This window comes from Monodon monoceros, unplaced genomic scaffold, assembly GCF_005190385.1.
Source record: "Monodon monoceros isolate NGI ecotype Baffin Bay Population unplaced genomic scaffold, NGI_Narwhal_1 Super_Scaffold_6, whole genome shotgun sequence".
Classification (NCBI taxonomy): Eukaryota; Metazoa; Chordata; class Mammalia; order Artiodactyla; family Monodontidae; genus Monodon; species Monodon monoceros.
Window position 1 is genome coordinate 85,069,094 of NW_021703783.1, and position 21,822 is coordinate 85,090,915.

The window sequence follows — 21,822 nt, forward strand, 5'->3', positions numbered from 1 at the left end:
CTTTAGTTTACAGCAGTTTGACTGTGATGTACATAAATATGGTTTTCTTATATTTTTCCTTCTTGGGGTTCACTGAGCTGCTAGCATCTGTGGGTTGTCATTCATGAAATTTGTAAAATTGTTCACCATTGTCTCTTCAGATATCTTTTCTGCCCCATTCTCCCTTATCTCCTGAATTCCAGTTACATGAATACTAGACCTTTGACTGTACCCCATATGTTTCTTAACACTCTGCTCTGGTTTGTCCATTTTTCTCTCTTCATTCTTCAGTTTGGTGTTTCCTGTTGACATCATTTTCAGTTGTCAATTCCCATTTTCTATCATGTCTAGAGTCTGCTATTAAGCCCATCCAAGTTACCTTTTTTTTTTATATAGTTTTGTGGTCTATTTTCATTTACTTATTCATTCATTCATTCATTCATTTATCTATTTATTTGGCTGCACTGGGTCTTAGTTGCGGCACGCAGGGTCTTCGTTGTGACATAAGGGATCTTTCTTTAGTTGCAGCGTGCAGGATCTTTTAGTTGCAGCATGAGGGATCTTTAGTTGTGGCATGTGAACTCTTAATTGTGGCACATGGTATCTAGTTCCCTGACCACAGATCAATCCCGGGCCCCCTGCATTAGGAGCTTGGAGTCCTAGCCACTGGACCACCAGGGAAGTCCCCTGCCCAAGTTTTCTTAATTTCAGATATTGTATTCTTTCTTTTATGGTAGATGCTCAGTTGATTCTTTTTTTTTTTTCCAAATCTCAGTTGATATTCTACATTTTTCGTCTGTTTTGTCCATCACTTTATCTAGTTTGACTGTCCTTTCCTCTATCTCCTTAATCTTATTAACCATAGTTATTTTAAAGTCCCTGTCTGATAACTCTAATATCTCCATCATCTCTGGGTCTATTTCTATTATCTGTTTTTTCCTTGGATTTCAGTGTTTTGGTCTTGTTTTTCAATGTACCTTATAGTTTTTGATTCAGTGCTCAACATTATGAATGCAAAGTTGGAGAGGTTTTGGGTGAATTATGTTAATAACACCCTCCACAGGGTGTTAAATTTTGTTCTAGCAGGCAGATAGAGAACCAGCAAGTCTCCTTGATCCTGTCAAGCCTTGGTTAAGTCCAGTCTATTTCAATTTTGTCCATACTACCAGAGTGTGGTCTTTACTCCTAGGTCATAGCTTTTCTGGGTCCACAACTGAAAGCCCTGGGTATTTACCAAGTTCCTTCTACCTTGACCCAGCTTGAACTCCAACTTCTGACACCCTAGCTAATCAATGACCAGCTCTTTAGCCTCTAAGCTGATGTTTTCTCTTTGGTTTTTTTGGTTTCTCACTCTCTGCATGTGCAACATAGGAATGGGCTAAAGACTTGAGGGGAGTTTAAATGCAGGCATGTCTGTCTTCTTCTCTTCTCTCTGGAATGTTGCTCCTTATATCTTAGCCACTCTGTCATCTACAAACTCTTACTTCAGTCTCATCAGCCCAATAGACTGCACTCTTTGCTTAGGTTCCAGTGTAGCAATTTAGAAATATCCTCAGGAACAAATCTAGGGTTGATGTGGAGCTCATGTTGGTGCCAGTGCTAGATCTAAAACATGGGCCACCTGACTTCTATCAGTCCATATTTTGTTTTTGCTTTCAAAATGCAAAAATACTACATTAAAGAAATATACCCCCTGGCTATATGAGTCATGCATGTATATATTTGAAAAATATAGGGGAAAAGATATGAGGAAGAAAAATAATTGCCTCTATCCTGCTATCCAGGGGTAACCACTCTTGATGTTTTTGTATTTCTTTCTGGTTGTTCTTCTAAGCATATATTGTTAAACAAAGTTGTACATATGTATATATTTATAGTTAATATGTATATATGGCTATCATCTGTTAAGCAATGAGAAGTGCTTTAATTCCAATATCTCTCATTCAGTTATCACAGTGGTCCTAGGAGGTAACTTATTCTTATGAGCTTCATTTTATACATAGGAAAACTGAGACTCAAAGGTGTTACGTAATTTGCCCAAAGTTACACGGCTGGTAAGTGGTAGAGCTAGGATTTCAGCCCAGGTCTGTATGTCTGCCTTTGAACATTAGGCAGTTTGTCTTTGCACTGTTCTGCCTCTCAGAAGGTAATGCTTCAAAGACTTTTGAGGATTTCATACCTTGTCCATAGGGATACCAAGGCCAGAGCTAGGAAGGCCCACCACTCCCTCTCAGTGGCTTACTGATATGTTAATACTTGTCTGCGCCTTGTCATCTCTTCCACTCGACTGAAAGCCCCATGAGGGCGGGAATGTCGTGTGGTTCACTGTTGTAACCCCAGGTCTTGGCACATAGCGGGGGCCTTAGAATATGGATGAAGTTTCAAAATTTAATTTTTCTCTTAATTTTAGTACTTTAAGAGTGTTTTGGATTGTAAAAGACAGTAACCTGACAGTGGTTTAAACTGTGTAAATATTTACTATCTTATTTAACCAAAAGACAAGAGGTAGAAAGTTCCTAGGTTTATTCAAGAGCTCAACATTATCCAGGACCCAGGCTCTGTATGTATTTCTGCTAAGTCTTCCAAAGTTGTTGGCGTTTTGTCCTCATGTTGGCTTGTGACCTCATGGTCACAAGATTGCTGCTTCAGGTCCAGGATTCAGGTCCACATTTAAAACAGCTGGATGGGGCAAGAGAAGGCACCAGGTAGCTTACCTCTTACGTGTTTTCCTTTTATCAGAAAACAATAACAGGGACTTCCCTGGTGGTCCAGTGGTTAAGACACTGCATTTCCATTGCAGGGGCACAGGTTCAATCCCTGGTCAGGGAACTGAGATCCCTCATGGCATGCAGAGCAGCCAAACAAACAAACAAATAAATAAATAAATAAAAAGAAGAAGAAAACAGCTTTCCCAGAAGCCCTCTGTAGACATTTTTCTTTTACTTTGTGTCCAAAACTTTATCTAATCTGTAGCTGAAAGGGAAAATCGGAGAGTGAATATTTGTCAAAATAATAGAAAAGAGTAGAATTACGATGGTTGGATTGCCCCCACTTCAAATCCAGCCTGTCTCTTGTTTGTATACAGCCCATGATCTAAAAATGTTCTTTTGTTTTGTTTCTTCTTTTTCTTTTATTTTTTAAATTTTCTTTTATTTATTTATTTTTTTATACAGCAGGTTCTTATTAGTTATCCATTTTATACATATTAGTGTATACATGTTAATCCCAATCTCTCAATTCATCACACCACCCCCTGCCCCTGCCACGTTCCCCCCTTGGTGTCCATACGTTTGTTCTCTACATCTGTGTCTCAGTTTCTGCTCTGCAAACCAGTTCATCTGTACCATTTTTCTAGGTTCCACATACATGCGTTAATATACGATATTTGTTTTTCTGACTTACTTCACTCTGTATGACAGTCTCTAGATCCATCCACGTCTCTACAGATGACCCAATTTCGTTCCTTTTTATGGCTGAGTAATATTCCATTGTATATATGTACCACATCTTCTTTATCCATTCCTCTGTCGATGGGCATTTAGGTTGCTTCCATGTCCTGGCTATTGTAAACAGTGCTGCAGTGAACACTGGGGTACATGTGACTCTTTGAATTATGGTTTTCTTTGGGTATATGCCCAGTAGTGGGATTGCTGGATCATATGGTAATTCTATTCTTAGGTTTTTAAGGCACCTCCATACTGTTTTCCATAGTGGCTGTATCAATTTACAATCCCACCAACAGTGCAAGAGGGTTCCCTTTTCTCCACACCCTCTCCAGCATTTGTTGTTTATAGATTTCCTGATGATGCCCATTCTAACTGGTGTGAGGTGATAACTCACTGTAGTTTTGATTTGCATTTCTCGAATAATTAGTGATGTTGAGCAGCTTTTCATGTGCTTCTTGGCCATCTGTATGTCTTCTTTGGAGAAATGTCTATTTAGGTCCTCTGCCCATTTTTTGATTGGGTTGTTTGTTTTTTTAATATTGAGCTGCATGAGCTGTTTATATATTTTGGAGATTAATTCTTTCTCTGTTCATTCATTTGCAAATATTTTCTCCCATTCTGAGGGTTATCTTTTTATCTTGTTTGTAGTTTCCTTTGCTGTGCAAAAGCTTTTAAGTTTCATTAGGTCCCATTTGTTTATTTTTGTTTTTATTTCCGTTACTATAGGAGGTGGATCAAAGATCTTGCTGTGATTTATGTCAAAGAGTGTTCTTCCTATGTTTTCCTCTAAGAGTTTTATAGTGTCCAGGCTTACATTTAGGTCTCTAATCCATTTTGAGTTTATTTTTGTGTATGGTGTTAGGGAGTATTCTAAATTCATTCTTTTACATGCATCTGTCCACTTTTTCCAGCACAACTTATTGAAGAGACTGTCGTTTCTCCATTGTGTATCCTTGCCTCCTTCTTATAGATTAGTTGACCATAGGTGTGTGGGTTTATCTCTGTGATTTCTATCCTGTTCCATTGATCTGTATTTCTGTTTTTGTGTCAGTACCATACTGTCTTGATTATGGTAGCTTTGTAGTATAGTCTGAAGTCAGGGAATCTTATTTCTCCAGCTCTGTTTCTTTCCCTCAAGACTGGTTTGGCTATTCAGGGTCTTTTGTGTCTTCATACAAATTTTAGGATTTTTGGCTGTAGTTCTATAAAAAATGCCATTGGTAATTTGATAGGGATTGCACTGAATCTGTAGATTGCTGTGGGTAGTATAGTCATTTTCACAATGTTGATTCTTCCAATCCAAGAACATGGTATATCTCTCCATCTGTTGGTATCATCTTTAATTTCTTTCATCAGTGTCTTACAGTTTTCTGCATACAGGTCTTTTGTCTCCCTCAGTAGGATTATTCTTAGGTATTTTATTCTTTTTGTTGCAATGGTAAATGGGAATGTTTCCTTAATATCTCTTTCAGATTTTTCATCATTAGTTTATAGGAATGCAAGAGATTTCTGTGCTTTAATTTTGTATCCTGCAACTTTACCAAATTCATTGATTAGCTCTAGTAGTTTTCTGGTGACATTTTTAGGATTCTTTACGTATAGTGTCATGTCATCTGCAAACAGTGACAGTTTTGCTTCTTCTTTTCCAATTCGTATTCCTTTTATTTCTTTTTCTTCTCTGATTGCCGTGGCTCGGACTTCCAAAACTATGTTGAATAACAGTGGTGAGAGTGGTCGTCCTTGTCTTGTTCCTGATCTTAGAGGAAATGCTTTCAGGTTTTCACCATTGAGAATGATGTTTGCTGTGGGTTTGTCATATATGGCCTTTATTATGTTGAAGTAGCTTCCTTCTATGCCCACTTTCTGGAGAGTCGTTTTCATAAATGGGTGTTGAATTTTGTCAAAAGCTTTTTCTGCATCTATTGAGATGATCATATGGTTTTTCTACTTCAATTTGTTAATATGGTGTATCACATTGATTGATTTGTGTATATTGAAGAATCCTTGCATCCCTGGGATAAATCCCACTTGATCATGGTGTATGATCCTTTTAATGTGTTGTTGGATTTGGTTTGTCAGTATTTTGTTGAGGATTTTTGCATCTATATTCATCAGTGATATTGGTCTGTAATTTTCTTTTTTTTGTAGTATCTTTGTCTGGTTTTGGTATCAGGGTGATGGTGGCCTCATAGAATGAGTTTTGGAGTGTTCCTTCCTCTGCAGTTTTTTGGAAGAGTTTGAGAATTATGGGTGTTAACTCTTCTCTAAATGTTTGATAGAATTCACCTGTGAAGCCATCTGGTCCTGGACTTTTGTTTGTTGGAAGATCTTTAATCACAGTTTCAGTTTCATGCCTTGTGATTGGTCTGTTCATATTTTCTATTTCTTCCTGGTTCAGTCTTGGAAGGTTATACCTTTCTAAGGATTTGTCCATTTCTTCCACGTTGTCCATTTTATTGGCATAGAGTTGCTTGTAGTAGTCTCTTAGGATGCTTTGTATTTCTGTGGTGTCTGTTGTAACTTCTCCTTTTTCATTTCTATTTTTATTGATTTGAGTCCTCTCCCTCTTTTTCTTGATGAGTCTAGCTAATGGTTTATCAATTTTGTTTATCTTCTCAAAGAACCAGCTTTTACTTCTATTGATCTTTGCTATTGTTTTCTTTGTTTCTATTTCATTTATTTCTGCTCTATATGATTTCTTTCCTTCTGCTCACCTTGGGTTTTGTTTGTTCTTCTTTCTCCAGTTCATTTAGGCGTAAGGTTAGATTGTTTATTTGAGAATTTTCTTGTTTCTTGAGGTAGGCTTGTGTAGCTATAAACTTCCCTCTTAGAACTGCTTTTGCTGCATCCCATAGGTTTTTTTTGTTTGTTTGTTTGTTTGTTTTGCGGTACGTGGGCCTCTCACTGCTGTGGCCTCTCCCATTGTGGAGCACAGGCTCCAGATGCGCAGCCCCAACGGCCATGGCTCACTGGCCCAGCCATTCCGCAGCATGTGTGATCCTCCCAGACCGGGGCACGAACCCGTGTCCCCTGCAGCGGCAGGCAGACTCTCAACCACTGCGCCACCAGGGAAGCCGAATCCCATAGGTTTTGGATTGTCGTGTTTTCATTGTCATTTGTCTCTAGGTATTTTTTGATTTCCTCTTTGATTTCTTCAGTGATCTCTTGGCTATTTGGTAAAGTATTGTTTAGCCTCCATGTGTTTGTGTTTTTTACATTTTTTCCCTGTAATTGATTTCTAGTCTCATAGCATTGTGGTCAGAAAAGATGCTTGATATGATTTCAGTTTTCTTAAATTTACTGAGGCTTGATTTGTGACCCAAGATGTGATCTATCCTGGAGAATGTTCCATGCACACTTGAGAAGAAAGTGTAATCTGCTGTTTTTGAATGGAATGTCCTATAAATATCAATTAAATCTATCTGGTCTGTTGTGTCATTTAAAGTTTGTGTTTCATTATTAATTTTCTGTTTGGATGATCTGTCCATTGGTGTAAGTGAGGTGTTAAAGTCTCCCACTATTATTGTGTTGCTGTCGATTTCCTCTTTTATAGCTGTTAGCATTTGCCTTATGTATTGAGGTGCTCCTATTGTTGGGTGCGTATATATTTATAATTGTTATATCTTCTTTTTGGATTGATCCCTTGATCATTATGTAGTGTCCTTCTTTGTCCCTTGTAACATTCTTTATTTTAAAGTCTAGTTTATATGTTATGAGTATTGCTACTTCACCTTTCTTTTGATTTCCATTTGCACAGAATATCTTTTTCCATCCCCTCACTTTCAGTCTGTATGTGTTCCTATGCCTGAAGTGGGTCTCTTGTAGACAGCGTATATATGGGTCTTGTTTTTGTATCCATTCAACGAGCCTGTGTCTTTTAGTTGGATCATTTAATGCATTCACATTTAAGGTAGTTATCGATATGTATGTTCCTATTATCATTTTCTTACTTGAATGGGTTTGTTTTTGTAGGTCCTTTTCTTCTCTTGTGTTTCCCACTTAGAGAAGTTCCTTTAGCATTTGTTGTAGTGCTGGTTTGGTGGTGCTGAATTCCCTTAGCTTTGCTTGTCTGTAAAGCTTTTGATTTCTCTATTGCATCTGAATGAGCTCCTTGCCAGGTAGCACAACCTTGGTTGTAGGTTCTTCCCTTTCATCACTTTATATATGTCATGCCACTCCCTTCTGGCTTGTAGAGTTTCTGCTGAGATATCAGCTCTTAACCTTATGGGAGTTCCCTTGTATGTTATTTGTTGTTTTTCCCTCGTTGCTTTCAATAATTTTTCTTTGTCTTTAGTTTTTGTCAATTTGATTACTATGTGTCTTGGCATGTTTCTCCTTGGGTTTATCATGCCTGGGACTCTCTGGGATTCCTGGACTTGGGTGGCTATTTCCATTCCCATGTTTGGGAAGTTTTCGACTATAATCTCTTCAAATATTTTCTTGGGTCATTTCTCTCTCTATTCTCCTTCTGAGACCCCCTATAATGCAAATTTTGTTGCGTTTAATGTTGTCCCAGAGATCTCTTAGGCTGTCTTCATTTCTTTTCATTCTTTTTTCTTTATTCTGTTCTGCGGCAGTGAATTCCACCATTTTGTCTTACGGGTCACTTATCCATTCTTCTGCCTCAGTTATTCTGCTACTGATTCCTTCTGGTGTATTTTTCATTTCAGTTATTGTATTGTTCGTCTCTGTTTGTTTGTTCTTTAATTCTTCTAGGTGTTTGTTATTTAATTCTTCTAGGTCTTTGTTAAACATTTCTTGCATCTTCTTGATCTTTGCCTCCATTCTTTTACTGAGGTCCTGGATCATCTTCACTATCATTATTCTGAATTCTTTTTCTGGAATGTTGCCTATCTCCACTTCATTTAGTTATTTTTCTGGGGTTTTATCTTTTTCCTTCATCTGGTACATAGCCCTCTGCCTTTTCATCTTGTCTATGTTTCTGTGAATGTGGTTTTTGTTCCACAGGCTGCAGGATTGTAGTTCTTCTTGCTTCTGCTGTCTGCCCTCTGGTGGATGAGGCTATCTAAGAGGCTTGTGCAACTTTCCTGATGGGAGGGACTGGTGGTCGGTAGAGCTGGGTGTTACTCTGGTGGGCAGAGCTCAGTAAAACTTTAATCCACTTGTCTGCTGATTGGTGGGACTGAGTTTCCTCCCTGTTGATTGTTTGGCCTGAGGCGACCCAACAGTGGAGCCTACCCAGGCTCTTTGGTTGGCTAATGGCAGACCGTGGGAGGGCTCCCGCCAAGGAGTACTTCCCAGAACTTCTGCTGCCAGTGTCCTTGTCCTCATGGTGAGCCACAGACACCCCCGCCTCTGTAGGAGACCCCTAACACTAGTAAGTAGGTCTGGTTCAGTCTCCTATGGGGTCACCGCTCCTTCCCCTGGGTCTCGATGCGTACACTTTGTCTGTGCCCTCCAAGAGTGGAGTCTCTGCTTCCCTAGTCCTGTCGAAGTCCTGCAATCAAATCCTGCTAGCCTTCAAAGTCTAATTCTCTGGGAATTCCTCCTCCCAATGCTGGACCCCAGGTTAGGAAGCCTGACGTGGGGCTGAGAACCTTCACTCCAGTGGGTGGACTTCTGTGGTATAAGTGTTCTCCAGTTTGTGAGTCACCCACCCAGCAGTTATGGGATTTGATTTTATTGTGATTGCAGTCCTCTTACCATCTCATTGTGGCTTCTCCTTTGTCTTTGGATGTGGGGTATCGTTTCTGGTGAGTTCCAGTGTCTTCCTGTTGATGATTGTTCGGCAGTTAGTTGTGATTCCGGTGCTCTCGCAAGAGGAAGTGAGAGCACGTCCTTCTACTCTGCCATCTTGCTCTCTCTTGTTTCTTATTATTTTTTAAATTAATTAATTAATTAACTTATTTATTTATTTTGCGGTACACGGGCCTCTCACTGTTGTGGCCTCTCCCGTTGCAGAGCACAGGCTCCGGACACGCAGGCTCAGCGGCCATGGCTCAAGGGCCCAGCCGCTCTGCAGCATGTGGGATCTTCCCGGACCGGGGCACGAACCCGTGTCCCCTGCATCGGCAGGCGGACTCTCTACCACTTCGCCACCAGGGAAGCCCTCTTGTTTTTTAAAGAGTAGAGAAAAAACGGAGAAGCATATGTGACAGTGACCATATGCCTGAAATATTTACTATTTGGCTCCTTACAGAACTTGATTGCTGACCCCTGGATGAGACGAATCATGAGTCCCTCTTAGGCTGTCACGTTACTACCTTGAATAAAACTGGTGTTTGATTAGCAAGCAGAAAAAACGGAATACTAGCTATTGAGTTGCAAGCTAAATGGTGTGCTGTAGAGTTTATCTCTGAGCCATGCCAAGCAGGTAAAAATGCCTTCGCAGGGTGATTTGAGAGAGGTCAAAATTCCACCTACTGAAAAATATTTCTTCCACTGGCCTGAGTAAGAGCTGAGCATTAGCACCAGGAGGGTGCTGGTTCTAATGAAGTCGAGTGGGAGGATAATCAGTTTATTAGCCTAGAAGAGACTGTGAGCCTTTATAGATCATGTTAGCCCACTCTCCAGTTTTATGGATGGGGAAACTGAGGCTGAGAGAAGGGAAGTATTTGTCTAAAATCATACTCTTGGATACTGCTAAAATCAAAATTGTAAACCCAGGTCTTCTGATTTCTATCTAATGGTCTTCCTGTTATGTCTCTTTTAGCAGCTCAGAAAAGATCAGTTTAATTGAGTAACTAGAGCTTCAGGGAGCATGAAAAAATGGGACATGGGGCATTTTCATGGAATACAGTTGGGAAGAAAACCCTGGACCAGTGAGGTCAAGCCCTGAATGCCTGATGAGTGGGAGTCTGAACAAGAGTGGATGGGTTATTTACCATAGTTAGGGTCAAATAAATTTTCATTCCCAACCTGAATAAGTTGCAGTTTATCCCTGGCAGATGTCACCAGGTCTTTATGTTTAGAAACATATGGCATGCCTACCAACAAATAGGGAGACTATGACTGTAAAATATTATCAGGTTCATGACTGGTTAGAGCATTCTATCTAGAGAGGAAAGGTTAGCAGTGTGGATTGACAAGAATTGTACAGGTTGGAACAGAAGTTTCTGCAGAAATTGGGCCCAGAAGATTCCCTGTGCACTTAACTGCATATAAGACTCTGTGGAAAGCCCAGTTATACATGGAAGGAAAGAGCAGGGAGCCAAAATTAAAATATATTCAGCATCAGGCAGCATGCTATAGGCATAAGCACAGCCACTCTTTCCTCTAATACTCTGGGAGGGAGGTTTTTTTATCTCCATTTTACAGATGAGGAAACTGAGAATCAGAGGTTATATAACTTATAGCCTAGCAAGTAAGTGGTAAAGAGTCAAACTTAGAGCTGTCTGATTTTATAGCTGGTTCTCTGTCTACTGTATAAACTCTCTCTTCTGTGGGTCCCTGCTCTCAAAGAATTTTCATTCCAGAAGGGGAGCTAAGGCACATGCTTGAGTATTAATAATGCAAGATTGTATGTGATAAGTTCGACTTGAAGTATGCAAGGTGTTCTACCTTGCCATACCAGGTATGTTCCTGGACTCCAGCACGACCTCACTGGAACCTTGTTAGAAATTCAGAATCTTGGGCCCACTCCAGACCCACTGAGGCACACTCTGCATTGAACAAACTCCCCTGTGATCAGATTGCTTGCTAAAGTTTGGGAGCAGTCACAAGGTTGGAAGGTGACCAGGGAAGGCATCTCAGAGAAGGTGGCATTTGCATTGGGCCTCATAGGATCCATGTGGTTCCTTTAAGTAAAGGGCTGGGAGGCAAAAGGCCACAAGGCAGGTTTTGAGCTTGGAGAGTTTTCTACATTGTCTGGAGCAGAGAGATTGAAGAATCATGGGAAACAGGGCTGAGAAGGGGAGTTTGGGCCATATTGTTGAGGGATTTGGATTCCCGCAAGTGGTTTGGAGTTTGATAGTTAAGGTGCCACTGAAGGAGTTGGGTGGAAGAGTGACAGGTCAAAGTGGAGTTTTCAGAAGGCTAGTGTGGAGGTTCTCTGCAGGTGGGTTAAAGCCATGAAGGCACTTAAGGGGCTTCCACCTGGTCCAGGTGAGGAGATGAGGCTGTAGACCAGCATGGTATCAGTGGGATGGAGAGAATTGGAGATACTGGGGTGATAGGATGGATCCAAAGAGCAGGAACCCCGTGGGATTCCTTGGGATTCCTGTTTCCCTCCTTGGCAAACAGAACAAATTAAATGTAAGCCCAAGCCCGCTAGTCTTCAGGTCATCGTTTCCTTAATATCTAAATCAAATGACTTCAGCCTCTATCTTATATCCTAGGCAGGAGTCCAGAGTTTTCCCTTTATCGTCAAGAGTTATCAGGCTCCGTGTGTGTGTGTGTGTGTGTGTGTGTGTGAGTGTGTGTGTGAGAGAGAGAGAGAGTGTGAGTGGCAGTCCATACTGAGTCCCGTTCCCTCTGTTCTTTGACAGCTCCTAACGACTGCCATCCCCCATCCTGCCTGCCCCACTGGAATGTCCCTGCTTCCTTTATTGTCCCCAACCCTTCACCAACTCATCGTGGCACTTACTGACAGACTGGTGGTGACAGAGGATATTTATAACACAGGGGCAGGAAAAGTTTGAATTCATCAGCACGGTGGCATAGAACTGGGGTCACAGTGGGTCACAACCTAATGTGACTCATCATTAGCATATTAAAATCTCATCACATTTCAGGGCTATATATGTGAAAGTCACATATCTCTCTCACTCCACTGAGCATGTCAGGTTATTATTCCAATTTGGGATCTTATAACTCCATAAGAAGGGGTTCCAGAGAAATGTGGTTAAACTCATCCATATTCCCATCAAGTTGTGGACAAAAGCCCCCATCCCCGCCAACAGCAGAAAGGTTCTCAGACAGCTCCTAGAGCAAGGGCAGTGCCTTAGAGTGGGAAGTCTGGGGTGGGGAAGTTCACAGAGCATCCTCCCATGATGGCTTTTAGAAGCTGAATTGTCCTCGTGGGGCGAACGCTGCAGTTTTAGTCCTAGCTGGGAACTGAGGTAAAACACTGCTGGAGAGCTCAGGAGGCCCAGTGATTAGGTTATGATTTAAGACAACCCACCGACTCTTCCCCTTTCTCAGCCTCCATATCTATCACGGGCTGCCCTTCCTGCCCCCTGAGTGCCTATCTGTCCTCTCCTTGAGGAGAATTAGGCTCCCTCCTCTGTGTGTGGAGCACACTGCCAGGGCCCTTCTGCACCTCCGCTCCCTCCCTCCACGGGCCCTCAGTCCCTGAGGGGAAGGGAGCCTGCCTGATTGTGTCTTGCCAGCACTTAATATGGAAGGCCTGGTACATAGTAGGTGCTCAGTGAGTGTTTATTAAGTAATGGATGTTAGCAAAGCAAAATACTATAAAGCCACGCTAGATTACAAGTAATAGTTGTAATTCACTTTCACTTTTTGGCACTCCAGGACCATTTAACCATTTGAAGAGGTTCTTCCTTCTGACGTTCCCTCCTTAATAGAGTCTTTTAATTTGTTCAAAAGTAGAGTATTTTTGAATGGATAATATGTTCATACAGTCCAAAAATCAAAATGCTGTAAAGGTACTCACTGAGAAGTCTTGCTTTGTCCTTGCCCTGTCGTCCCTCCTGAGCTCCCTAGTGGGAAGCATTTTTATTTGTTTTTTATGCATTCTTTGAGTATTTCCAATGTTTATTGTGTATTCTTCCAGCATTTGACTTTTTTATGCAAATAAAAATTCAAATATATGTTCTTTTTTTGCCACTTTCTTACACAAAAAAAGTAGCACCCTATATGCATTTTGCTGTGACTTGCTTTTTTCACTTAATAATAAACCCTGGCGTGTTCCATATGAGTAAGAACAGAGAGAGCATTCTCATTCTTTTCTTGCTTTTAATCTTCTTTTTTCACAGCTGTGTAGTATTCCACTGTGAGCATGTATCGTAATTTAGTTAACTAGATGAGCGCTGGGCTGTTTCCAACACTTTTGCTGTTACAGCCAAGTTGCAGTGAATAACCTCGTGTGAGGTCGTTTCCCATGTTTCCAGGAGTAGTGGCAGGATCTGTTCGCAGACGTGGGACTGCTGGATAAAGGGCATATAGGATGTCAGTAGGTTCTGTGAAATGTCTTTCCATGTGGGGAGGCACCATTTTGCACTCCCCCTGCAAGATAGGAGGCACCTGTTTCCCTATGGCAGAGGCAGAGTTGTGTCCTTGTGGTTTGGATTTTTGCCAATCTGATACGTGAGAAATGGTATTGTAGGGTAGCTTTCATTTTCATTGATTGAGATTGTCTTTTCACATTTCAGGAACATTTGCATTTTTTCCACCAACTGTGTATCTTGGTCTTTTTCCTTGTGGTTTTATTGTAGCTGTTTCTGCGGCGGGGAGGTGAGACCATTGTCTGTGGTTGCAGTTTTCCCAAGCGGGTCATTATCTTTGTACTTACAGTGTGTTTTTTTCCCCCACATAGAAGCTTTAGACTTTTTTATGTAGTAAAATTTCTCAATATTTTCTTATATGGCTTTGGGTTTTGTATCAAAGTTAGAAAGGCCCCTTCCTACTCCAAGATTATGAAGGAATTCACCCAGAGGAGGTGAAAGGAAGCAGGTGTGGGCCCCCTCAGAGCAATGCTGCCAACATCACAGTTTTGTTTGGGACTTAGCCCTGTTCCCACGGAGAGAAGGGTTTGCTGCCAGGGGCTGATGCACACTGCCAAAGGCCTAGTCCAGGCACCCTGAGCATCAGCTGATGCTCTTTGCAGGGGCTGGAAAGGAGGGAGATAAGGGGAAATGAAATGTTTGGCAGCCCCGTGTTCCCAACAGGTGAGGTCTGGCCAGGTGCAGCTTGATTAGGATAATGAAAGGAAATAGAATTAGAACTTTGAAGTGAAACTTGAGATTCACATAAATTTGAACCGTTCTTGGGATCTGAAAAGAAGTAATTAATTTAGAAATGTTCTCCGTCAATGTTAAACTCTGCCACATTGGCTCTAGGCAGGAAATATTCTAGAATAGGTTACCAAATATCATGAATTCAATCAGCATAGAGGCAGAAAATAAATGATTAGGTAGATAGTTCCCTAAAAATCTCTAGCTCAGTGCCACAGGTTTAAAGAGAGAATGAGGCTCGTAAATGTTTGGATTCAGGGAGGTTGAGATGTCAACTAGCCTGGGTCCCTTTCCTGGCTCCATTGCTAAACTGTGTGACCTCAGACAAATTGCTTCACTTCTCTGAGCCTCAGTTTCTTCCTCTATGAAAGGGGATAATACTCATAATTCAACCTAACATTGATTAAGCACTAAGTATATATCAAGCACCATATTTGATGTTTCACATGCATTAAATTATTCACTGTCTCAGGAAGCTATGAAAATTAAATGCAGTAATGTGAAGAGCTTTGCCCAGTGCCTAGCACATTATAAGACCCCAATGAACGTTACCTGATAGTATTGTTATTTTATATGCTTACTGCAATCAGATGGGTAGGCTCAGCATTTGACTGTGGTTTTACCTTAGCCATTCATTCATTCCACAAATACTTTCATGTGTGGGTGCTGGAGACACAATGGCAAATGTGGTCTGTGCCCTACAGAGCTTACAAACCAGCAAGGCAGATGCACTGGTCAGCACATAGCGACCACACCCTGTGACAAGGGCTTCGCCAGGGACCAGCCAAGGTGCTGTGGGAGCACAGGGGAGGAGTGGATAACTCTGGCCCAGGTGCAGGACTTGACAAACCCAGGCCTATGGGCAGGACAGGGATCCAGGTACACGACCTCTCTGGAGGAATGATGACTGTTATTGTAATCGCGAACACTTAGAGAGCACGTGCCTTGTGCCAGGAGTGGTTTAGTTAACCCTCACGATTAGGGATTGGTACTATTATTACCCCTATTTTACAAATAAGTAAACTAAGGCACCAAAAGTTTGTTTGAGGTCACACAGCTAGCAAGTGAAGGAGCCAGGATTTGAGCCTGGAAATTTGGCCCCAGAGTTAATATTAGGAAATAGATCCAGAAAAGGGAGTAGAGATGATCACCACTGGGAATTGGACCGGGATTCCCTGGACGGGGACGTATTAGGAATCATAATTGAAAAGTGGGAGGGAACAGAGTGTCAGGGAGAAGTCCAGGCACTGGGCAGCATCTCAGTGGGAGGAATTTTAAACAGATGCTGCTCTCCGGCTTTGGTAGGACGAGCAGGGTGGGCCTGGAGGATGGATGGCTCAGTGTGTGCCGTGAATGGCTCCAGGAGTCTTGTCAGCCTGGAATTCGGCCTTACAGGATGATTCTTGTTTGGTTTGAGGCATTTCCGCCTGTTAAAATGAAGAGGCATTTGGGAAGGCCAATTCCCAAAGTCTCTGTCAACCATGGCTATTTCCATCTTCCTAACATGTGCCCTCCTGTCCTCTTTGTCTAGCTGGCTTCTGCTGCTCCTTCACATCCCAAGCCTGGGCTCGTACCCCACACTTGGTGCTGCCATAGCATCTTGGGCCTGCCCTTCTCAGCTCTTGCCCAGGACTTGCATTTTATTTGCTGACAATTTGAGCTCAAGAGAGCAGAGACCATGTCTGCTTTTTCTCCCCGATTAGCCCCTGGCATAGGGCTGGAACATACTAGACACTCAATAAATATTTGATGAATGAGTGCATGAGTTACCAGCACTTCTGGTGAATTAGGATGGAGAGCCATCAGACAGGAGGGTCAGGTCTGGGTGTGACACACAGCCTCTTTGGGGAAAAAAGGCTGGGAATGAAGTCACCAGTGTCTGGAGGGAAAGGGGCCTGCAGAGGTGGGAGGCGCCTGTTTGATGACTGAGTGGAGGGTCCCCGTTGGCTCCGGGTAGACCAGTTCTTATCTAAATACTATCAGTAGCTGACACATGCCCATCACTGAGTGAGGTCCAGCCTCCACTCACGGGCCGTATGGCTTCCTGCAGATTTTTTAGCCTCACGCAAAGCTTGATTTCCTTACTTATAAAATAGGGATATAGGAGACTTCCCTGGTGGCTCAGTGGTTAAGAATCCGCCTGCCAATGCAGGGGACACGGGTTCGAGCCCTGGTCCGGGAAGATCCCACATGCTGCAGACCAACTAAGCCCGTGTGCCACAGCACTGAAGCCCACATGCCTAGAGCCCGTGCTTCGCAAGAGAAGCCACCACAATGAGAAGACCACGCACCACAACGAAGAGTAGCCCCTGCTCACCGCAACTAGAGAAAGCCCGTGCACAGCAACAAAGACCCAGCGCAGCCAAATGAAATGAAATAATGAAATGAAATGTAATGAAATGAAATGAAAACTAATTAATAGCACTGTTGGGAGGAATAAAATGAGATGGCATATGAAAAGTGATACACAGTGCCTGGCTTAAGTACTTGGCCAGTGAAGGCTATTAGTATTGTTCTGGTATTCTTTTTAAATGTATCTAGTTTTTAACATATTTTATGATATTTAATCTTCAAACCATCCTTGTAACATAAGTTATGATTCTCATGTTTTAGGTGAGGGCCCTCCAACTTGGATGTGTCAAGTGACTGCTTAGGTTCCCACAGAGTTAGGGGCAAAGCTGGAATTCAAAGCCAGGTCGGCCTGCCCTCAAAACTAGTTCTCTTACCAGCGGTTGGTATCAGAAATGGGCCCTAACAAAGTTTAGTTGGGGAAAAAAAAATCTGACACAGTAGAGATGGGTATCCCCTGAATGGGAGACACTGTGGTGGAATCCCAGAATAGGGAACTTTTCTGGCTCCAGGCAACGGACCATTTGCCTTTTCCCTCCGCTAGGAGTTTTCTCATGCTGCTTGCTCCCCCTGGAGTACCCCTGCCCTCAGCATCCTTCTCTCAAAGTCTGACCTGTCCTTGTAAAGGTGACTGAGTAAAACAGGTTACAAGCCAGGATGTGCTATGTGACCCTCACTTATTTTAAGTTAGGGGTGTGTGTGTGTGTGCGTGCTTGGTCGTGAAAGAGAACATTGAAAAAAAGACTGGAGGTAAATAGGATAAAGAGTTGACAATAGTTTGTTCTATTGAGAGGGGCTTGTATTTCCAGAGATTTCTATTTTCCCTACGTATACTACTATGTATAAATAGATAATGAGAACCTACTGTATAGCACAGGAACTCTACTCAATGCTCTGTGGTGACCTAAGTGGGAAGTACATCGAAAAAAGAGGGGATGTATGTGTACGTATAGCTGATTCACTTTGCTGTACAGCAGAAACTAACACAACACTGTAAAGCAATTATACTCCAATAAAACTTGAAAAAAATATTTTCCAAATTAAAAAGCAAATGAACATGTATTATCTTTGCAAACAGTAAACAAGGTTGTCTTTTAAATTCTGACCATCTCTTCAAGGCCAGCTCAAATGCCACCTCCTATTTGGAGCCCTGATGTCCCCTGCTGTGTGTTTGCCTTGCAGAGTCCCTGTCGATGCCGTTGTGTTTGCCCCTGTAAACCTTCCCGAGCAGAGAGGCGGCCTCCCTTGCCTGCTTCCCACAGTAGATCCCAGCTGAACAGAGTCGCTCCAAGGCCTCCCAGCCAGAGCAGCCCAGGGCAGCCTTTGCCATGCAGCTCCTGCACTGATGTTTTCCAGCTCTTAGCTCTTAAGTTCATTTCACTCAATCCTCCCGAGTATCTTTCCAGGTAGGCATTATTATTACTGTCAGTTTAGAGACCAGAGACTGTCTTAAAGATTGAACGGGATTACTAGATGTCACACAGCACCGCTTCAGTGCCCTCACTCCACTCCACCGCTTGACCAGGACCCCTGCTGCAGCCACCTTGCTTCTGGGAAGGCTGCCTGATCTTTCAGGTCCCCATGGCTTTATCTGTCCCCCACCTTCTCCACCCTACCCCTGACTTCATCCCACCTTCCTTGACACCTGGTTCCCATCTCTGGCCCACTCAGGGCTCATCTTACTTGTGGCTTCTTCTCGGAAGCCTGTCTTGACAGGCGCTGCTTTTTCATGCAGTCTGGGTTGGCAGGATCCTCCTTGCCTACCCACAGGACAGCATTTATCACTTCTTACTGAACTTGGCCTCTCTCTCTACTGTTTGTCTTTCTCCTTCCCCAACCAGACTAAAGGACAAGAGCTTAATTTCTTTATTCTCAGTGTCTAGCTGGCATACATTAGGTATTCAATGAATTTTTGTTGAATTAATTAATACGATCCCTTCAATAGCCCTTTAAAATGACCAGTTTTACAAGTGAAGAAAAGTGAAGCTCAGAGGTTGAGGGGTTTTCTCAGTCATGGCCAGTAAGGTTTTAAATTGATTTTAGAATATAGATCTTTTGACATGTAGCCCACGTTGACTGATGTGTTGAAATTTGAAGAAGCAGAGAAAAAAAATACCCTGCCAATTCTAGGGGGAGGACAAAAATATAAATCATGGGCCAGCATAAGCTGGAAAGAGATATATTTAGGTTGTTTATGTGTTTTTCCTTGTTTAAAAAAATGCAATTGATCTTGTTTTTTAACATAGTCTTTCAATTATTTACTTAGTGTAATTCCTAGGACTTGGGCTTGTTAGGCCAAGTGACTGGATATTGTAGATAGCTCTCAGTATCATTGCAAAATTACTTACCAAACCACTGTAGCAGTTAACACTACCTTCAGAGAAATGAGAGAATGTCAGTTTTTCCATTTACACACCAGCACTGGAGATGATTATTTAAAATTTTTGTTGTTCTCAGAGGTATAAAGTTGTACCTCATTATTATCTACTTTTTATTTCTTGGTGAACAGCTGAGGTTGAGTATTGTTCTTTGTGTCTGTCTACCTACATTCTTATGGGACTCATGCTCCTTTTCGTGCTTTTATTTTTAAGATTGTTGAAGACAGTTGTGGAAAGCAGACTCAACTATTTAATTAAGTGTGAATGGAAGGCATTGGCTGGAGGGAACACAAAGATGACTAAGATACCATCCCTGCTTTCTTCTTTTTTTTTAAGTTGAGATATAATTGGCATACAAGACACTATATTAGTTTCAGGTGTTCAACATAATAATTTGATATTTGTACGTATTGCAAAATGATCACCACAGTAGTCTAGTTAACATCCATCACCACACATAGTTACAGAATTTTTTTTCTGGTGATGAGAACTTGTAAGATCTACTCTCTTAGCAACTTCCAAATATGCGGTTCAGTGTTGTTAACTACAGTCACCATGCTGTCTACAGCATTCCCATGACTTATTTATTTTATAATTGGAAGTATATACCTTTTGACTCCCTTCATCTGTTTCACCTCCCACTTCACCACCCCCTGGCAACCACCAGTCTGTATCTGTTCTTTTTATCTATGAGCTTTTTTTTTGTGCCACATGTAAATGAAATCATATGGTATTTGTATTTCTCTTACTTAATTTCACTTAGCATAATGCCCTGAATATCCATCATTATTGTTGCAAATGGCAAGATTTCCTTCTTTTTTATGGCTGAATAATATTCATATATATATATAAAATATTTTCTTTATCTATTCATCTGTCATTGGATGCTTAGGTTGTTTCCATATCTTGGCTATTGTAAATAGTGCTACAGTGAATATGGGATGAAGGTATCTTTTCTTATTAGTGTTTTCATTTTCTTCAAATAAATACCCAGAATTGGAATTGCTAGATCATGTAGTAGTTCTATTTTGAATTTTTTTTTTTTTTATTTGCGGTACGTGGGCCTCTCACTGTTGTGGCCTCTCCCATTGCGGAGCACAGGCTCCAGACGCGCAGGCTCAGCGGCCATGGCTCACGGGCCCAGCTGCTCCGCGGCATGTGGGATCTTCCCGGACCGGGGCACGAACCCGTGTCCCCTGCATCGACAGGCGGACTCTCAACCACTGCGCCACCAGGGAAGCCCCTCTATTTTGAATTTTTTGATGAACCTCCATGCTGTTTTCCATAGTGGCTGCACCAATTTACGTTCCCACCGATAGTGCGTGAGGGTTCTCTTTTCTCCTCATCCTGACCAGCACTTATTTCTTGTCTTTTTGATAATAGCCATTCTAAAAGGTGTGAGGTGATCTCTCATTGTGGTTTTGATTTGCATTTCCCTGATAATTAGTAATGTTGAGCATCTTTTCATGTACCTATTGGCCATCTGTATATCTTCTTTGGAAAAATGTCTATTCAGATCTTCTGTGCATTTTTCAATTGGATTATTTGGCGGGGGCAAGGGGTTTGCTATTGAGTTGTATGAGTTCTTTATATATTTTGAATATTAACCCCTTATCAGATACATGATTTGCAAATATTTTCTCCCATTCAGTAGGTTGCCTTTTTGTTGTTGTTGCTGATTTCCTTTGCTGTGCAGAAGATTTTAAGTTTGATGTAATCCCACATGTTTATTTTTTGCTTTTGTTGCCTTTGCTTTTGGTATCAAATCCAAAAAGTCATCGCCAAGATGAATGTCAAGGAGCTTACTGCCTATGTTTTCTTCTAGGACTTCTATGGTTTCAGGTTTTACATTCAAGTCTTTAATTGGTTTTCAGTTAATTTTTGTGTATGGTGTAAGATAGTGGTCCAACTTAATTGTTTTGCAAGCTGCTGTCCAGTTTTCCCAACACCATTTATTGAAGAGACTGTCCTTTCCCCATTGCATATTCTTGGCTCCTATGTTATAAATTAGTTGACTGTGTGTGGGGGTTTATTTCTGGGCTCTCTATTTTGTTCCATTGATCTATGTGTCTGTTTTTATGCCAGTATTTTACTCTTTTGATTACTATAGCTTTGTAATATACTTTGAAAACAGGCCTCCTTGCCTTCTTAAGTAGGATATGCAAGTCAGAGAGATGGATATGGATATGCATAGAAATAATGATCCAGATGGCTAAACCATTCGACTGAAAGACAAGTAATGGGGTACAGAAGAACAGAGTTAGGATTAATGATTCCTGACTTGGAGGCTTCGAAGAGGTGGTGTTGTATATTCTAAACTGGAAAGGATGACAAACATTTAGAAGTAACTCCAGGTTGACAAAGCAGCATGAACAGATGTTGAGCCCAATGATGTATTGGGACATTTTGTCCCTGAGAACATTTAGGGTTAGTGTTGTACCAGTTAACATGGTTTTGGAGGCAAGGAAGTGAATACCCAATGAAAAGAGGAGTTATTAACTCAGAAAATTGTATTATCTCATAAAGAGGCAGCAGTTTTTAGGGTTGGTTAATCAGAGGCACATCATGACATTCAGAATCCCCAGGTTTTCCCCCTTTTTCTCTCTGCCTTGCTTGGCATTGACTTTGTCCTCAGGCTGCTCTTTTCCCAGTTGAAAGTTTGCTGCTTCACTCCAATTATCTACTCACAGCTGTGTTCAAAAGCAGAGCAGACCAGTGTGTCTCTTCTGTTTCTTCCCCTCCTCCCTGCTCCTTCCTTCCTTCCTTCCTTCCTTCCTTCCTTCCTTCCTTCCTTCC

General features: G+C 41.7%; 1 protein-coding gene and 1 non-coding gene across 2 annotated transcripts in view; both read left to right on the top strand.

The window, feature by feature from the left end:
- Positions 1-21,822, top strand: part of RFX4 (regulatory factor X4) — a 164,217-nt gene that overhangs the window by 33,421 nt on the left and 108,974 nt on the right. The gene's annotated exons all lie outside the window — the stretch shown is intronic.
- TRNAG-UCC lies at positions 2,737-2,808 on the top strand. The gene has a single exon. It is a non-coding gene; the product is annotated as a tRNA-Gly (tRNA).